Genomic DNA, 8543 nt, shown 5'->3' with positions numbered 1-8543 from the left:
TTTAGTGTGAGTGTTGTACATTATTTTGTCAGACTTTACAGTCTTTATTACACCTTGATTATCACAATAAATTGTAATGAGTACTGATTCAGTCTGCAGTACTTCTTCAGTGAATCGTTTGAGCCAAATGGCTTCTTAAGTAGCATATGCCAGTGCTTGCAACTCTGCTTTGTAAACAGATAGTGGTACCAGGTTTTACTGTTTGCTTGACCAGGATATAGTCAATTTAGCTAATTGAAAGATGTAGCTGTTTATTACTTTATGTCCTTCTGTCATTTGTCTGTCTGCATCACAATAGCCTCATAGTTTTAAGGTGTTTGTGCTTCCAAGTTGAAGCCAACAATTCATTGTATATTTTAAATACACAAAGCAATGTTTCACTACTTTGTAGTGATGCATTTGGGGCTTTTGTAAGTAGCACACTAATTGCCCAGTAATATAGGATATGTCTGGCTGTGTGCAGTCTGCAACATATCTTAACAATCCTACCATATTCATGTATAGCATTGTTTCATTATTACTTTCGTTTGTATTGTACATATTGTTTGTATTGTTAGATAGATCTATTCTAGGAGTAATAGGTGTTCATAGTGCCTTTTCGTTTTCAAAGTGGTAACACTTGATTATACTTTCAATATAATGCTTTTGCTGTAAGCTAATCGTTTGTTGTAGTCTATCTCAGCTTATTTCAATACTAAGTAACCAATGTATTTTGTTACTGTCAGTAAATGCAATGTGTTGTCTTAATGCATGTTTAAATGCTGTTATTATAGCAATAGTTTTGCCAATAATTGTAATATTGTCAATGTGTATAAATGTTACAAGAATTGTTTTATTATTTTGTTTCTTGTAAAATACAGTGTGATTGTAATTAGCTTGTTCTAATCCAATCTTAAGCAGTAGTTCAGTAATCTTCTTGTACTATCATCTACCTGCTTGTTTCAATCTGTATAATGCTTTATTTAAGTATAACACCTGTCCAGGTTTAATATCTGTAAGTAGCCTGCCTGGTAGCAGTTTCACATAGATGAGTTTGTCCTCATTTAATTCTCTGTAAAGATATGCAGATTTTACATCTATCTGATGTATTTCATAGTTCTTAGATACTGCCCAAGATAACAATAATTGTACTGTTGATAGTTTTGTTACTGGAGCAAATAAGTTGTCAGAATAGAAGTCTATTCCATTCTTTTGAGTGTATCCTTACACTACAAATTGTGCTTTATATTTGTCTATTCAGCCATTAGCCAGTCTTTTGATTTTATAGACAAATTTTGTTCCAATTACATTTGTATTTGTAGGGGGGATAGCATATATTCATGTGTTTTGTTGTTGAAGTGACTGTATTTCATCCTTCATAGCTTTGATCCATTGTTCTTTGTCTATACATGTTATAGCATTATAATACATTAATGGATTGTTATAGACTTTGTTAAGGAATTTGTTAAATTCTGTTAGATACATAGCTAGGTTTATATTGTCTTTGTAATTTAAACCTATAGTTTGTTTAACCAGTCTTTGCTCTCATGTAGAGCATTGTATGACAGGTTCTTTATCTTTATTATTGTTATTAGGAAGAGTTTCATTGTCATTTAATGTATCATCATTATGATTATTCTCCCCTTCAATCCTAAACATTGGTTTGTCTATGAATTGTACATTGCACTCAACAGTAATTTTATTATCATAGCACACTAAGTGACCTTTACTGTTGTTATCATAACCTAGCCATTGTGTGTGTTGGCCTCTAGGTTATAGTTTATACGTTTGTTCGTTCTGTATAATACAATATGTACTGAATTCTCATATATTATCTATTTAATAATGTTTGTTATACTGTTTGTAATATGGTGTTGCAAAGTTAATAACAACTCTCAGTGTTCTGTTATGAATAAATGTTTGATATTGTACTGTATATACCCAGAATTTCATAAGTAATTTTGCTAATAACAGACACATACATACACTGTTAAAGATAGTCTTATGTATATGTTCCACAACTCTGTTCTACTACAGTGTATTGTGTACTGTTAATCTATGTATTGTTCCTTGACTTTCAATGTACATAGTAAAGTCTTTACTTAGAAACACTGTATTGTTATTACTTTAGAGAGTTTTTACTCTTATACTGTACTGTGTAAAGAGTTTCATTGTATGCTTTACATATTCAGTGAAAGTATTACTTTTATGCCACATAGGTAGTATAGTTACCCATTGTGTAGCATCATCTACAATGGTAAAAAGATATTCGTACTTGCTGTAAGCTTGTACTAGAGCAGGTCCCTATATATCAATATGGAGATGATCTCTATAGGATTGTGTAAGAGGTGTTGTTTGTATTTTTGGTATTTCATTACATTGTATGTTTGCTTTGATACAATCTGTACACTGTACATTTTTATTGTCTGTTATCCTTTGACTTATAATCTCAGGATACTCTTGTATGAGTTTGTACAAGTAATTGAAATTAACATGACCCATTTGTTGATGTAAATCAACAATAGTGATTGTGTTAATAGATCATTTATTATGATGAGAAACTATCATATACAAGTTATTTTGTACATGTATTTCACCAATCTTTGTATGAGCAGGAGAATAAATAATACATTCATTGTTTGTTTTTGTTAAAACATATCCTGCTTTGTATAATAGTGCTTTACTAACAAGCATGAAGTTCAGATTAGGATGATAGTATACATTTTGTAGTGAAATTGTATTCACCTTTGTATACTCATTGGCTTTGTTTTGTAGTTTTATGTTAAATGTCATCACTCTACTTTTACTAAGTGTGAATAACAATTTATTCACAATTGTAACATTTATTAGGGTTGAGTTCCAAACATTTGTAAGATGGAACAAGTATAGAGTAGTATGTACATTTGTACTAGAGTCCAATATATCAATACAATGTATTAGTTCAGTATCATTACAATGTATTGTGTTGATACATACGTTTGGATTGTAATTGAACTCCTTAATGACTTCTTTCACATTGTCAAATGAGTTCATGAAGTTGTCTACTTGTATAACACCTTCCTCTTGTACTTTGACTACTGAAAATACATTGGATTCAGCAGATAGAGTAGATTGAACAGGTAAGCTGCTAGAACTTGATACTAAGGCTTCTACAATTGTAGACTCTAGTATTAGTGTTTCATTAACATCTTCAATAAATACTGTTTTGTTATTGTCTCTAATGAATACTACTGTATTAAGTGCAGGTTGAGACAGTGTAGTAGTAGTAGTAGAAGCAGTAGCTGTTTGCTTATACTTTTTCTTTCAAGCTTCTGTTGTTTTGCTTGTTAGAGGATTTTGGCAGTCTTTTAACATATGCCTGTACTTATTACAGTTGTAGCATTTAACTTTATTGTAAGGCTTTGTTTTGCCTTTAGCTACACTTTTGCCTTTTGTTTGTAGACTGTCTTATTCAGTATCTTGTTTCGTTTGAGAGTACTGAGAATGATACTTAGTATATGTGTTTTGTAATTTGTGTATCAACTTAGCTAGTGTCAGAATGTCTTTCTGAGCTACTGTAACCATTAGTAGTTGATTATAATAGGTAATCTGCCTGTCTAGCATTGTTACTACCCATCTATACTCACAAGGAGTAGCAAGGTTAATTGCTGAGATGTATGTATTGTTATTAGAGGCTTTATTATGTACAGACAACTGTCTGTAGATTTTGTCAGCAACAGTATAGAGGGGACCCAAAGGCTCAGTGAGGGGACCCAAGCTACAACTATCCTACACAACAGAAGTACAGAATGCAAGCACTAGAACATAGTCAGAACTTGCAGAACAAGTAGAGAGAGAGAGTGAGACAAGAGTAGAGTATATAGAGTGAGCCTAAGAGTATAGGACTATCTAGAGTAGACAAGATTAAGACTACAGGACTAGTCTGATCTCATACACCTATATATACTAAACTACACAAGAGTACTCAGGGAGTATGAGCTACTAAGAATGATAAGTTATAAAGAATGAAAGAAAGGAATGTCAAAGATAAAGGTACAAAGAATGAAGGGATAAATAAAGGGTAAGAGACTATAGAATGAACAGAGAATGAAGGAGTGGTTAAAGGAATAGAATGATGAAGTAAGGAAGGGTAGTAGTAAGAGTTAGCATACATATAGTTTATAGACAGTGCCTCTAAGGGACAGAAGTCCCAAGTTCTAGTACAGAAGAGTGTAGAACCCTTAGAACTGAAGGTAAGAGAGTAGAGAATTGTAACATCACCCCCCCTCTAAAATCAATTATCCTAATTAGTAAACATTAGGCTTGGTTAGTAGCTTAGGTATAGGTTAGAACAGTAGGGTTTAGAAATCTGTAAGGCAGAGTTAATGTAGAGCACCTGGATGAAGTTGATAGAAGTCTTGGATTGCCTTAGTAGTATGAGTAAGATTCTCAGCAGGTTCCTAAGTGTGTTCTTCAACTGAGTATCCCTTCTAGTAGATAAGGAACTTGAGCTTTCTGTGTACCAGTTTAGCATCTACTATATACTCTACTTTGTATTCTGGTTTGGAACTGATGAGTTCTGGTAAAGGTAGTAGGGGTCTTTGTTGTAAAGGAAAACTCAGATCATAGTACTAAGACAGTAGAACCTTGTTAAACACTGGGTGTATGTGCTTCCATATTGCTAGAAGTTAGAGTTTGTAGGCAGAAGTACTAACCTTCTTTTTAATAACAAAGGGTCCAAAGTGCTTGTTGTCCAACTTCTTTATTAGGTGATCCATGGTCAGGTTAGTAGCTTCTAGCATAACTTTGTTACCAGGCTAGTAATCCTCAGCCACAGACCTCTTCCAATCATAGTTCTACTTTATAACCTATACTACCTTTTCCAAAAGAGCTTATACATCCTCTCTGGTTCTGTGTATCTGTTCTGCAAAGTCTGTTACAGATTCAGAACTGTCATTCCAGTTCAGAACTGTCCCCTAGTACAGATGTCTCCTATGATTGAGGAAGAACAGAGACTGTCCTGTTGTAGAGTGTTACTAGTTATTGTGTACAAATTCTGTTAGAGCTAACCATTCAGACCAATCTGATTACTAATGATTGATGAACATCTAGAGGTAGAGTTTGATCTCCTGATTGACTCACTCAGTTTGACTGTCAGTCTACAAGTGATAGGTAGTAGAAGGGTTCCCTTAAATTCTAAGAAGTATATACAAGTCCTATATGAATTTCAACTTGAATTGTAGTCTACAATCATGAATGAGCTTCTGAGGGAGTCTGTACAACTAGAAGACATAATCCTAATAAATACATACTATACCTTCAGAAGTGAGTTCTGTTCAGGTTGGAACCACATAGACTTGCTTAGAGAATCAGTCAACAATCATACAAATAGTGTTGTAACTCTGAGACTCAGGTAGCTTACTAATCAGGTCTACTGAGACTTCTTCCCAAGAGTGATCTAGGATCTAATACAAATGTAGGAGAGTCTAAACCCTTGTCTGGTAGGCCTTAGTCTGTTAGTATGTATTACAACCAGTCACATACTTTAGGATTTCCCTCTACATTCTAGACTACTAGTAGTTCCAAGTAATGAGTTCCTGTGTTTTGTGTTAGCCCAAATGTCCTACAGTTAGATTGTTGTAATAAGCTTAGACAATGTCCTCCTACAGCTTCCAATCCTTTAGAACATACAGTCAGCCTTCCTAGTAAACCTATCTATCCTTATCCTCCTCCTAATCCCTTGTCTACTTCTCTAGCTACTTTACTACAACCTAGTCCTGTGTGTGTCTCAGAGCTTACTATATACAGGTGACAAAGTTGACATTCTCAGATTTGAGTCAGATCTCTTAGATTGTCTCAGATGCAAAACAGGAATTGTCTAGGAGAACAAGATTTTTGTTATCATTCTCCCCCCTTTCATAACCTGCTTGTCTTGAGAGTAAATTAGCTTTTGTCATTTGTGTTTCAGGTTTGTAAGTTAGTACAAAGTCAAAGTCCTACAGTTCTAACATCTAGTAGGCTTAGTAGTAGTTGAGCTTCTGAGGTGCCTGGAAGTACTAGAGATTAAGGTGATTACTCTAAATCTTAAACTTCTGTGTAACACTAAAGAGATATTAATACTACTCCTTTAGGGAACAGACAATTGTAAGGAGTTCCTTGTTATAGATAGGGTAGTTCTGTTCTGTTACAGAGAGGGATTCTGATCAGAACACTATTAGACACTACTTTCTATCAATGAACTAGGACAGTACTACTCTATTTGTAAAGTTGGAAGAGTTGGCTTTGACTTAGAACTTGTCTATAACTGTCAGAACTACTAATACAAGCTTACTAGTAATAGCCTACTTTAGGGACTCAAACACAGACTACTACTGATCCTCCTATTACTAAGGAACATCTTTGCTGGTAAGATTATGAAGGGGCCAGACAATAGTACTAAAGCCTTGAATAAAGTATTAGTAGTAGTTTGCAAACCTAAGGAATGTTTGGACCTGTTTCAGGTTTTAAGGTTGTAACCAGTTCCAAACTGTAGTTACCTTTGCTGGATCCATACAGACCTCTCCTCTACTAATTACAAAGCTCAAATAATCTACTGACTCCTACACAAAAGAGTACTTTACTTCTTAGAGGAACAGTTTATTATCTTAGAGCTATTGTAGAACTGCTCAGATCAGTCAGTAATAGTACTCAACTGTCTAGGTGAAGATCAGAATGTTATTCAGATACACACTAACATGTCCCAAGTCAATCAGATCTGTAAGGATGTGATTTATGAATGACTAGAACATTGTAGGCAAGTTAGTTAGTCTGAAGAACATTATAGTCAGTTTGTACAATCTGTAATTGGTTTAGAATACAGCCTTCTACTCATCTCTGTCTTAGATCCAAATATTATTGTATCCTTATCAAATGTCCAACTTAGTAAAAACCCTGGATGTATGTGTCTTATTAATGAGCTCCTAAATCAGAGGGAGCAGGTACTTGTTTTTAACAGTACTCTTATTAAGATAATAATAATCCTAGACTGGACAGAGCTTCCTATCTTTCTTTTTGACAAAGAAGAAAGGGGAGGCTATAGAGGACTTTAAGGGTTGGATCTGACTGTTCTGAAGATTTTCCTGAAGGAACTCATTAAGTACCTCCTACTTGTCTCTATTGAGTAGGTAGACCTTACAATCCTTAGGTTGGAAACCCTTAGTCAATTCAATTACATAGTCCTAAGGACAGTGTTTAGGAAGCTGGTTGAATTCCTCTTTACTAAAGACTTTAGGGAACTCTCAGACAAAATCTAGCAGGCTGAGTCTATGTGTGTTCTAGAGTAGAGTTGTTCTGAGAGGGTTCCAGACTGGTTCTGTCTTAGACATCCTTTAGATTGACTCTGTTCTGTCTTGACTAGAATATGTATCCACATATTTATCCTAGTCAAAGAAGAACAACTGGTCACCTTTATCAGAACTGTTAGTAACATTAGAAGTGTCTGTATCTACTCAGAACAGTAGTATAAGGTAGTTGTAAGACTCAGAACACTAATCAAACACAAGTGTCTGCTCTAACTAGTTAATAGTAGGATTGTGAGCCTTGAGCCATTCAAATCTAATGAAGACATCTGTCTTTCTAAGGTTAGTGACTCTAAACTCAATACTTTCCTTATAATTCTAAATGGTCATCTATAGTTGGACAAACTTGGTAATCTGACTATTCTGGTTCAGGGTTCTGTCTGTATTGTATACTAGGATTGGAAGTAGAACACATTAAGTAGGGAGGTAGTGTTCCTACACAAAAGCCTTATTAATATACAAACTAGTACATTTACTGTCTACTAGAGTTATTGTTTGGATCTGGGGGGATCCTAAGAAGGGAGCTAAGAGGATGGGGACTTAGAGCTAGTACCTAGAATGTTCTCAGATAAACTGCTACTTGTTCTGAAGAGAATGTACAGCTTGTACAACCTTATTATCTGAGAGGGTGAGTATATACACTAACATTTCCTTATTAACCTCTCTCTTTCAACAAGGACAGACCTATGTCCTTAGCTGTAAACTCAGCTAAGACTATCCCTACTTAATACTATAGACAAACTACTGAGTAGTAAACAAGGCTGAGTAGTGTTCTAAACATTCTAAGATCTTAGAATGTAGAAGTAGTAGGTCAGATTGTACAGATTTAGACTCAGATAAAGTACAAAGAGAAGAATCAAAAGAATTAGAAGAAATAGGAGAACTATTCTTACTTTTGTTTTTTGTACTTTTTTCTTTACTAATTAAATAATTTTGTTTAATTTATTTTTTCTACTTTTTCTACTTTTTCTACTTTTCTTACTTTATTTACTTCTAATCCTATAGTGTCTATTGAATCAAAAGTAGACTATTAAAAAATCTGAGTCATAGCCCTTCAGTACTGTATTCACTGTTAGGTCTCTACAAAATTCTAGAGTATGTAGTCAGGGTTTAGGAGTTCTAAAGTGAACTTCTGGATTTGTAGAGAAGGCTTCTTACTACAAATCCTACTTGTCACTCATTATTACTCTAATGACCTGACAGATATACTGTTACTTCTGTAGACAGTCCTTAATCTAGTGCCCTAAC

Source organism: Fomitiporia mediterranea (assembly GCF_000271605.1).
Source record: "Fomitiporia mediterranea MF3/22 unplaced genomic scaffold FOMMEscaffold_11, whole genome shotgun sequence".
Taxonomy (NCBI): Eukaryota; Fungi; Basidiomycota; class Agaricomycetes; order Hymenochaetales; family Hymenochaetaceae; genus Fomitiporia; species Fomitiporia mediterranea.
Note: the sequence above shows the minus strand (reverse complement) of the source record.